This window comes from Palaemon carinicauda, chromosome 26 (assembly GCF_036898095.1).
Source record: "Palaemon carinicauda isolate YSFRI2023 chromosome 26, ASM3689809v2, whole genome shotgun sequence".
In the NCBI taxonomy this organism is placed as follows: Eukaryota; Metazoa; Arthropoda; class Malacostraca; order Decapoda; family Palaemonidae; genus Palaemon; species Palaemon carinicauda.
Window position 1 is genome coordinate 2,956,267 of NC_090750.1, and position 12,487 is coordinate 2,968,753.

Consider the following 12,487-nt stretch of genomic DNA (forward strand, 5'->3'; position numbering starts at 1 on the left):
CCTCTGTATGGAGAAAATAAGGATGTTGGAAAGCAGTTTTTGTACATCACAAAAAAATGTGATGACCTGTGGAAAAGGTGGGAGAGATAATATTTAACTTCTCTCCGAGAAACTCATCTGGTGGGAATCAGACACGAATCTTGGCCCAAAATGGGAGATGTGTTGATACACGATGAAGGACCGAGAAGTCGTTGGAAGCTCGGTCAAATTATCAAACTACACGTGGGACTGGATGATGTCTTGCGCGTGGTTACCTTAAAAACCCCAAAAGGTCAAGTAATGAGACCTGTTGTCAAGCTATATCCTTTGGAATTATGGCAAGAGACTGATGTTGTCATGAGAAAACTGATAACAAGAGCTCCCGACGGAGCAGGAAAACAGCACAGGCGGCTACTGAGGCCAGAAGAGCCCTCATTTAAGCGGGACAATTGTAACAGTAAATATTGTTTCTGTTTGCTGGGAGTGTATCGTGACTTAAGATGGAATCACGATAGTGTATTTATAAAGACCGGTAAGCAGTGATTTATCTTTTATTTTGTAAGGGAATTATTATGAACATTATGCAGTGTGAGATGCGTAGAAAATTATAATTGTTGTATTGAATTGTTTGTAATAATATAATATTTCTTTTTGTCGAAGTTTTTTGAAAAGTTAAACACATTCAATAGTTGTTTGACTCTAAGCAATCGTTAACGAGTTGTTAAAGTTTGTTTTGGCGAATGTGGGTCGCGCATGCGTGGATCCTCAGTCGTCTTTGAGTGATTTGACTCAGAATCGAGTTAGTACCGGCTCACGACTGTGACTGATAGGGTCTTGGTTACCCTGCGGTATATGAGGGGGAGGGAAGGAATTAACACACCACGAGAGGAGTTCTCACCATCATGGATTAAGCTAAGTCAAAATTTTATAAGTGTTTTGTGATGTTAGTGATATTGAAGGGCATGCATGTACGTTAGATATCGTTACTAGCAGACATTAGTAAAATAAGACGATACTTCAAGTTGCCGGATAGGAAATTTTACAATGAATAGCTAAGGTTAGTAATATATATGAATAATTTATCCCTGGTCAAATAATGATTTAAACACAATGCAATTTCTCGATTTATTGAATGAAAGGAACAGAAAAGAATCCTTGAAAATCTGTTAAAGAACCGGGTAATATGTAAACCAAATTGGTGTAAGTTCAGGTTTCCATATTTATTGAAGATTCTATATGTTTACTATTTTGGATTCTTTTGAGTAAATATAAAAGTATTGGGTTATAGATTCAACGTAAATAATGATTCTTTTAGTCTTGCACCTTGTAAAATAGACCCAGAAGCAGACACAAAAAGAAAAGTATAGTCACAAACTTCTAAAATATTTGATCCTTTGAATATAGTCCTTCCTGTAACAATAAGAGGCAAAATTTTAATGAGAAAACTATGGAAATTAGATGTTGGTTGGGATCAAAATTTACCTAAAGACATTTGTTGGGAAATTAAAATTATTAGTAGAGATTTTGAAATATTATCTGAACTTAAATTTCCTAGAGAGTCTCTTAATGAACTAGACTCGTATGGTCTTCACATATTTTGTGATAGCTCTGTGGAGACGTATGGGTTTGTGGCCTATGCGGTTAATGAAAATGATAAAAGTTCTTATTTGTTCTCCAAATCTAAATTGGCTCCACTGAATAAGCGAAATGAGCATAGTGTCCCTACTTTGGAACTAATGGGAGTAATTCTAGCTTTTAAATGTTTACCTTCCTTACTAGAAGCCTACAATAATATAAATTTTCAAATCATTAATATTTGTGTTGATGCTCAAGTGGTTTTAAATTGGCTATTGACCAGAGAAACTAAAATAAAAACTAAATTTGTTAGAAATAGAGTACTTGAGGCAGATGGTCTTAAAGTAGAAATATCTAAGCTATTTAAACTACCTGTCTTATATCACTTTCAATACAGAAGAAAACCCTGCTGATATGATCACCAGAGGTTTATCCTATACTAAATAACTAAGTGAATCAACTTATTGGCTAGAAGGTCCAGAATGGTTGAGTAATGATTTTGACAAGTGGCCTCTTTACCCTTTATTGAGCATATCGCCTTACTATAAGCATCAAATAAGTACAGTATGCACTATGCAAATAAATAAAGTAAACGCTGGTATTCTCAATATAAATAAAATGTCAAATTATAAACAATTGTTGAGAATTACCAGTTACTTGTTCAAATTTTGTAGTAGATTAAAGGGTGGTGATCCTAAAAAAGAAAGCCTTTGAGTATTGGGTGAAAATTGCACAGAAAGAATACTTTTCAGTAGAATTAGATTTTTTACAAAGCAGTGCCAATATTACTAATAATATACCTCCTCTAGTGTCCAATTTAAATCTATTTTTAGATTCAAAGGGTATAATTAGGTCTAGGGGAAGAATATCTAAGTGTTTGTACTTTGACTTTGATGTTCATAACCCAGTATTGCTTCCTAAAGAGCACAGGATCACCTCATTGTTAATAAAGCATTATTATTTGAAGGTACAGCATTTAGGAATAGGCACCACACTGAACTACCTTGGGGAACAGGGATTTTGGATTCCTAACGGTAGGTCAGCAGTAAAGACTGAGCTGAGTAATTGTAATATATGTAGGAAGTATAATGCCTTAGCTTACAGATACCCGAAGTTTACAGATATGCCTAAACACCTCTTGAATTTAGTCAAGCCTTTTCAGCATGTAGGTATTGATTTCACTGGACACCTTTGGGTTAGGGATGAGTTGAGTGGTAAGACCACAAAAATTTTCATATTAGTTTTCACTTGTCTTAACGTGCGCGCTGTGCACTTTGAATTGTTACCAGAAATATCCACTAAAAAATTTGTTCTCGCTTTCCAAAGATTCAGTAATACATACACAATACCACAATACCTGTACAGTGGCAACGCTAAGTCTTTTCTCAAGGGTGGAAATATTCTTGAAAGGTCTTTGGAGTCGCAGGAATTTCAATCTGAACTAAGTAAATGTAATATCAAACACATTAAAATACCTTTATTTTCAGCCTGGGCTGGTTCTACTTGGGAGAGATTGATTAGGGTATTAAAGAATTGTCTTTATAAAGTAATAGGAAGGTCCAAATTAACTTACATTGAATTATTAACTACCCTTTCTAATATTCAATTAGCGATAAATTCCAGACCTTTAACATATAGATCAAGCTCAGAAAATTTAGAGTTTATAACTCCAAATTCCTTTATCAAACTGCATGGTAATTCATCCCTCATTTTGAGAAAAGATGATAGTGATGTTTGGTTGGACGATTCTAGTCAACCTTCTTTAGAGAGAACTGTAGAAATACAAAAAGAAATTATTGAAAATTTTAAGAAATTGTGGTATGAAAACTATCTTTTAAGCCTGAGAGAACATAGTAGAAATTTGTACGAAAGTAAGTGGGAAAATAGAATTAAAGCTGTTGACATTGTCCCAATTAAAGCAATTAACCCTGGATAGGTATGCTCCTCGGACACCCCTTTAAGGGTATACTCGGACGCGAGCGACCCCGACGCCAAAAAAAATTCTTGAAAAATCAGTTTTTGCAGTAACCTCCTTTTTTCTTTTGCCAAAAAAAACTTCAATGAATGCTTAAAACAAATGTAAAGATAAATACTACTCATCTGCAGAAAAACTATTTATTATAAATATTTTAAAAAAATTAAGTAGAAAAAAAAGACATTACATAAAAATTCATAAAAAAAAGTTTATACATATATACACAAATCCTTTAAGGAATTGATTCTTGAATGTTTAGGACACATCTTGATGTATTTTGGATGAAGTCAGACCCAATGAGGTGAAGATCTGAAATGAGAAAAAAAGGGTAACTTTTTTTGGCCAAAAAAATTTGTCCAAATTTCATGAATTTTTTTGGGTACCCAAATGAAATAGGAAGTGGCTAATTTTTTTAGGGAATAAACATATGTTATCCTAAAATAGAAATATGTAAAAAAATCTTCATTATTTTGTAAATTACATTTATATCAGGGGCCATATCTAAAGGTAATTTTTTGAGTACTTAGAAATTTCGTAAAAAAATACATATATTTAATATATAATATGATATTTATGCAGGTAAAAATATACCAAAATATCACAATTTCTATAGGGAACAAGAATATATATAGATAGGGCAACTTACGCTTCGGATATGTCCACAAAATGGCCGCCAACCACACTGACTCAGACTCCCTAATCTGCCACTTGAAATGTAGGAAGGGTATGTCAATTTCAAGGTGTTATTTACTAATCTAATTATTCTTGGATATGCATAAAAATTGTATGGTGGGTTGCTGGATAATTGTCGATTATTTTACGACTATAAAATTAAAATTCTGACCCAAAAAAATTTTTTTGAAGGGAAATAAAATCGAAAAAAAAATGTAAAACAATATAATATTTTAGCTAAAAAAAATTGATGATATTCAATCAAAAAAGAAGTAAACAAAATTTTCCGACAAATAAACATCTAGAGGAATCATTACTCTGTGATAGTTCCTTAGTACGTAGTAATTTTGAAAGAAATGGGAAAAAACGAAAAAGTGGCAATCGCAGGAAAATCGAACACATACCTATATATACGCCATATCTGGCTAAAAATAAAGATAGGCATGGGTAGCCAGATCATCTAGAAACACTTTCCAACACTATAAAAATACAAGTTTTGCGACACTACTTGCCAATTCCTTACGGTAACATGACTAAGCAAAAAAATGCAAAACAAATAAAAAGGGGCACTCGCGGAAAAATTGCCAACATTCTAATATACGGTATTTCAGAAAAAAAAAATTTCAGCCACGTACTAGGCAAACCATCAAGGCATATTTTCCGACAAATAAACATCTAAATGAATCATTACTCTGTGATAGTTCCTTAGTACGTAGTAATTTTGAAAGAAATGGGAAAAAACGAAAAAATGGCAATCACCGGAAAATCGAACACATACCTATATATACGCCATATCTGGCTAAAAAAAAGATAGGCATGGGTAGCCAGATCATCTAGAAACACTTTCCAACACTATAAGAATATAAGTTTTGCGACACTACTTGCCAATTCCTTACGGTAACATGACTAAGCAAAAAAATGCAAAACAAATAAAAAGGGGCACTCGCGGAAAAATGGCTAACATTCTAATATACGGCATTTCAGAAAAAAAAAATTCAGCCACGTGCAAGGCAAACAATCAAGGCACATTTTCCGAAAAATAAACATCTAAATGAATCATTACTCTGTGATAGTTCCTTAGTACGTAGTAATTTTGAAAGAAATGGGAAAAAACGAAAAAATGGCAATCACAGGAAAATCGAACACATACCTATATATACGCCATATCTGGCTAAAAAAAAAGATAGGCATGGGTAGCCAGATCATCTAGAAACACTTTCCAACACTATAATATTATAAGTTTTGCGACACTACTTGCCAATTCCTTACGGTAACATGACTAAGTAAAAAAATGCAAAACAAATAAAAAGGGGCACTCGCGGAAAAATGGCCATTCTAATATACGGCATTTCAGAAAAAAAAAATTTCAGCCACGTGCTAGGCAAACCATCAAGGCACATTTTCCGACAAATAAACATATAAATGAATCATTACTCTATGATAGTTCCTTAGTACGTAGTAATTTTGAAAGAAATGGGAAAAAGACGAAAAAATGGCAATCACAGGAAAATCGAACACATACCTATATATACGCCATATCTGGCTAAAAAAAAAAAAGATAGGCATGGGTAGCCAGATCATCTAGAAACACTTTCCAACACTATAAAAATATAAGTTTTGCGACACTTCTTGCCAATTCCTTATGGTAACATGACTAAGTAAAAAAATGAAAAACAAATAAAAAGGGGCACTCGCGGAAAAATGGCCAACATTTTATTATACGCATTTCAGAAAAAAAAATTTCAACCACGTACTAGGCAAGCCATCAAGGCACATTTTCCGACAAATAAACATATAAATGAATCATTACTCTGTGATAGTTCCTTAGTACGTAGTAATTTTGAAAGAAATGGGAAAAAGACAAAAAATGGCAATCACAGGAAAATCGAACACATACCTATATATACGCCATATCTGGCTAAAAAAAAAAAGATAGGCATGGGTAGCCAGATCATCTAGAAACACTTTCTAACACTATAAAAATATAAGTTTTGCGACACTACTTGCCAATTCCTTACGGTAACATGACTAAGCAAAAAAATGCAAAACAAATAAAAAGGGGCACTCGCGGAAAAATGCCCAACATTCTAATATACGGCATCTCAGATAAAAAAAAAGACATGCACGTGTTAGCCCAACCATCAAGGCACACTTTCTAACACATAAACATGAAAAAAAAATCAATAATATACGGCAATTCCTTACTACGTAGTAAATTTTTACAAATATTGAAAAAAAACAGAAATTGGCAACCTCAGTTAAATACCCAATATACCAATAACTACGTCGTATCTGACAAAAAACAAAGTCACGCATGGGTAGCCAGATCATCTAGACACACTTTCCAACACTAAAAAAGCAAAAGTTTTACGACACTATTTGGCAATATCTTACGGAAAAATGACTTGGCAAAAATATGAAAAAAAATGAAAAAGGGGCACTCGCGGTAAAATGGTCCTCGTGGTGATGAACGACATTTTAACTAAAAAAAAAATCATCCACATGGTAGCCAAACAATCCACCAAGACTTTCCACAACTGATAACCTATACAAGTTGCACCATTCTACGACAATTTCATAATACGTAATAACTTTGATAATTATGCAAATTACCTTAGAAGGGTAAACTCGGTCGCGCTCGACCCCGACGCGTCTCAGAAATTGGGGAAGGAGTACAGCTACAGCAATGCACATCTGGACACTACTAGAGCGTGTAGGCGAGACACCTACTGCAGGTCGATCACCCACAAATTCAGTCACGGGGGTGAGTCACGTGAGAAAAACCTCTTTTTTTTTGACGCTCGGGGTCGCGGACGACACACCGTACCGTTCCAGGGTTAACAAGCCCAGGCCATATTGGATGATAGGTAAGGTATTAGAATTAATATTAGGATTTGACAATAATATCAGGTCAGTGAAACTAAAGCCAGGTAATGGGGCTATAGAATATCATTCTATTTGTAATCTTTATCTTATGGAACTGTCTGTGACACATGCTATAAGAGATAGGCCAACCAGAGACAATTCAATGGAAATTGAGGTAGAAAAAGGCAGTATAAATAAACCTGAATCTAATCACGCTGAACAAGGCGAAAGGTCTGTAAGACCCAAGAGAAAGGCTACCAAAAGATTTGAAAGAATGCTAAGGGAAAATTTAGATAATTTGTAAATACTGCTTTTCAGTATATTATTTATTGTAATTACTATTAATTAAGTTTTTATTTAGACTAAAATGCTACACACTCGAAACTTTCAGTGTGAGGATATACTTCGTTAAATGCTTTATTCTTTGACTTTAAACAAAGATTAAGGGCATTGCAAATAATTAATTTTTAGGGAATAAATAAATAAAACTAAATACGTAAATAAAAAGTAAAATTAGGAGATAGCCTATAGTAAACTATGCTAAGTTAAAATTGGTGTTAATATATAAATAAAATGCTACACTTAAAATAAAGTGAAGACTAAAGTTAAAATGCTACACTTAAAATAAAGTGAAGACTAATGTTAATATGCAACACTTTTAGTAACGTGAGGATGGTACTAAAGTAACTTAGCCATACTTTTATTTAGCGTTGTTGGAAATAATTATTTAACACAGTAGCCAGATTTAAGGTGACCTTGATAAATAATGTATGGTTAATGTAGATATTCATTGCAATTTTATAATCGCAATCCTTTGTGGGGAGTGTGTTAGAAACCAAAAATAAATTATAGAGGTAAGAGTTGTAAAAGAAATGGAAAGCAAAAGTGTTTCCTTATAAGGAATACAGTTAATGTTAAATTAATTAATTTAATCGGAAAGGATTGATATTTGTGTCCGACTATGGTGAAGAGCCGTTCGGTCGTTAGCTTGACTCGAAGCTTTACCTATTTTTCTTAATAAATTAAAAGTAAATAACTTAATGCTACTTAGTATAGTAACTATTAGTGTTAATGATAAGTAAAATGAATAATAAAATTAAACTTATGAATTAAATGACTTAAATTAGCAATTGCCTAATAGGCCTTAAGTTCGCGCGTGCGTAATATGTACCTGCCCAAGGTAAGAAGTAAATTACCTACGAGGTTAACACAGTCATGGCGAACAGTTCCAATAAAAAGTACTCAGTGGAAAGGCCGGCATCTTCTCAGGAGTTTAACTCCGAACAAACCTAAACGTTCCAACTCCAAGACAACGACAATTTTGGAACACGTCAACCTTTGTGATAAGTGATCTATATTATTCTGTATCTTAAGACATGTATAAGGGAAAGGGTAATGTAAGGCAATGTTACAAAGTTTTATTAGTGGATCTACTATTTGATGTAAGTTGTTTTGGTTGTTGAGTAATTGTTTTGTTCATTAAATATAAGTAAGGTTGAAATTAGAATTAATTCCAACAGTATCTGTCCTCATAAATATATAAACATACATATTTGGGTGTTGGTGTGAAGCTTAATTTTAAATTTGTTAGGTTTTTTTTTTTTTGGGGGGGGGAATTTATTTGAATAGTATACGGTTATTATATATTTAGTGTTAAGTTTTTATTAGTTTTAAGTGTTGATAAATTGATTGTGGATGATTTGTTTTGAGCATTTTAGTTTTAAGAAATATAGTATTAAGGGTGTGGTTTGTTTTAATTTCCCTTCTGTCCAAGAGTCCAGTTGATAACGTAAGGGGAAAGTTTGTGCAGAGGAGACTATTGTCAGTTAGAGTGATTCAAGGGTGTAGGGGTTGTTTTGCAACATCCCGCCACATTATTTTGGCACCCGAACAGGGACTGCCGAGGTGGGATTGATAACTGGACTGTTAGACGAAGGACTGATAGGTTACGAAATTAGATTTAAGACTGAAGAAAATTGAAGATCAGAACAAGTTATTAAGGGAGGAATTGCGGTTGGTTAAAGAATGGGAGCAGAAGTTGATAGTTGAGAAAGAGAGGCTGCTAGTAGAGAATGAGAGGTTGAACTGTTAGGATGAGGAGATGCAAAAGAAACTGAGGGAAATTCAGGGAACTTTAGAGAGAGTGGAAAAGGGTGTTGAGATGAGGATACGAGAGAATGAAGAACGAATGGAGAAACGATTGGAAGCTATGATGGGGAAAGTAATGGTTATGATGAAAACTTTCATGGGTGAAGGTGCAGTCGGAGGAGTGTCCTCAGCTTCGGTTAATGGGTTGATAGTGGAAGAGAAGGCTAAGGTAAGTGATAATGGGAAAGGAAGTGATAGTGATAGTAATAGTAATTGATAGTGAGATTGAAGGTAAGGGAATTAAGCATAGTAAGGATGAACAGAAATATGATAGGAATAATGGGAAGAAAGGTAGAAGTAATATGAAGAGGGAAAAGAAGAAAGGTTAGGATGAGAGTGAGGATGATCATGAATGGGTGAAAGTGGTAAGTAAGAGGAAGGGTAAGAAAGGAATAGTGAAGGATAGGAATTTGAGTGTTGAATTAGATTCCTTATACTCTAGCAAGGAAGTAGGGAACGAGAAGGGATTAGACAGTGATGATAGCAGTGAGAATGAACGAGATGTGTGTAAGACTGTGTTTATGAGAGAGGTACCTCAGTGTGAAAGGTTCAATGAGCGTAGTAGTAGGGATGTATATGAGTTTTTCAAGGAGTATGAGAGGTATTGTCAGGATAAGTATGGTGATAGTAAGAGAGTTTGGGCTAGGGAGTTAGGAGAATATTTGACTGGGTATTTGTTGACCATGTATGGTGTGATAATGAGTGTAGGTGACGTTGATTACGAAAGTGTGAAAAAGAGAATAATTGAGCAGGTAAATCAAATGAAAGGGAGTGTTAGGTATAAGCGTAAGAATGATTTTGATGAAGCATGGATGAATGTAGGAGAAGCTATATCAATGTATGTATGTAGGCTGGAAACGTTAGCTAGGAAGAAGTATGGTGATGAAGGCATAAATTAGAATAAGGAGTTAATGAGGAAATTTTCGGCGACAGTATCTGAGAATGTGTGTGAATTTATAAATTTGAAACGGAAGGAGAAAATGAGGTGGACGAATGAAAGATTGACATGGGATGATATTTTAGAGATAGTTAAGGATTACGAGTTGGATAGGTGTATGAAAGAAAGCAAATCTGTGAGTGTAAGAACTGGAATGGAGGAAAGTGTGCCAAAATTTGTTAGTTTTAGAGATGCTGTTATGAGAGGACCAATGAGGGTAGCTGATAATATAGTAGATAGGAGTGTTAGGGCGAGTAATGTGGGAATACCTGTAAGGGCAAATGAAGGGTTCAGGTAAGAGAATCCGGTTTGGAGAGATAGGAATGCTAGTGTGCAGCGAGGTAGGTCAGTTAGTTGTGTCCGTGAAGAGAAGTGTTATAGGTGCGGGAAAGTAGGGCATAAAAAAAATGAGTGTAGATGGGCGTTAGGAGCATGTTTCAGGTGAGGACAGACAAGGCATCGTATTAGTGAGTGTAAGAAAGAGAAAGGGGTTAAATGTTATCGGTGTGGTATGACTGGGCACATAGCGAGTGGATGTCAGAGTAATCGTATGAATGTGATGTGTGGTAATTGTGGTAAGGATGGTCATTATGCTAGAATGTGCAAGGAATCGCAGAGTAAGTGTACTGAATGTGGTGCAGATGGGCATGTAGCTAGAGTATGTAGGAAGAAGGAATCAAGTCAGCCAGGATGTTCGGGAAACTAGAGTGTAAGAGGGTTCAGTTGGGTGAGTCCTCCTGAGTGTGTGGAAGGAATAGGATCAATGTTTGTGAGAATGGGATGAATAATTGGTTGGAAATGAGCAAGTATGAACCTAGCATGCATGAGAAATTAGGGTTGGGAAATAAACAATTAGTGTTAGTTGAATATAGGAAAAAGAGGTGTTTGAAAGTTTTAAGTGAGGAGAAAGTGCAAGGCAAATTTATAGGTATAGGTAAGAATACGAATAAGTATGACAAGGGTGTAAATGTGCAAGTGAGTGTGAAAGATAAATGTATTAATACAGATGAATCATGGCCGAGTATGAATGATACCTATAGTGTGTGTGGTTTTTCATTAGATGGTGTAAAAGAAATTATGACGAATGTGAGAGTGAGAGATAGGAGACTGATAAGTAGTAAGAACGAATCTTTTCTGAAAGTAAAAAATGGTTTTGATGAAATGGATGAATTGCTGACGGAAATAAGTGAGATTTTAGGGCCATATGATAGTGAGGTAGATGTTATAGTGCATGATATATTAGATGATAGAGATTTAAATAGGAATAGCGTTAATGTAGCGAGTGATTGTGAGAAGGAAGAAGTGAATGAGGAGTGTATGTTACTCGTAGCAGAGGTCCCGTTCCCGACTGCGACTGGGTAATGAAAAAAAAAAATAATGTAAGTATTGTCTGAGAAGGATTTGGCAAAGTAAGGGGGGAGGAATGTGTAGGATTATTTTCTTTTTTTATTTTATTTTTTTTGCCAAAACCTGAGAGAGAGAGAGAGAGAGAGAGAGAGAGAGAGAGAGAGAGAGAGAGAGAGAGAGAGAGAGAGAGAGAGAGAGAGAGAGAGTATCGATTTTTTGTTGTGAGAAAGACTGTTGGTATAAATGAGGTGGTTTGTTTACTTTTAGCCAGATTAGGAGAGTATTAAATGTTTCAGAGCGAATGCTTTTTTGATTTGACTGCTGCTAGAGGCAGTTGTGTGTGAATGCTGGATTTACCTTATTTAATTGATTTTACCAGCGTGGAAGTGTTTAATTATTTTTTTTTTTGAGCCGTAATTCTTCCTTGGGGGAGAGTAAATTTTTTTTGAAAGTGGTTTTATTGTTGATGACCTGGCCTGTGACTGATTTTGTTTAGACTGCTCTTTTGAATTGCCCAACTGTTGATACCTGGCCTGTTTATCAAGATTACGCATGATGATGATGATGACGATGATGATGATGACGATGATGATGATGACGATGATGATATCAAGGACCCCAGTCAAGGAGGTAGTTGCGGAAAATTGCCGCACATTGGGTTGCTAACCACAAAGCTGTGGTTGTGTGCAGTAAAAGACAGTTCTGCAGTGTGTGGACGGCTGTGTCAGTGTGCCGTTAATCAAGACTCTAGCTCATTTGGGCGAGTGTCTGTCCTTATAAATATATAAGCATACATATTTGGGTGTTGGTGTGAAGTTTAATTTTAAGTTAGTTAGGTTATTTGAGTGGATTTATATGAATGGTATACGGTTATTATATATTTAAGTGTTGATAATTTGATTGTGGATTATTTATGTTGAGCTTTTTAGTTTTAAGAAATATAGTATTAACCTTTTCACTGCGGCTCCATTCGGATTGTGTCCGTCCAC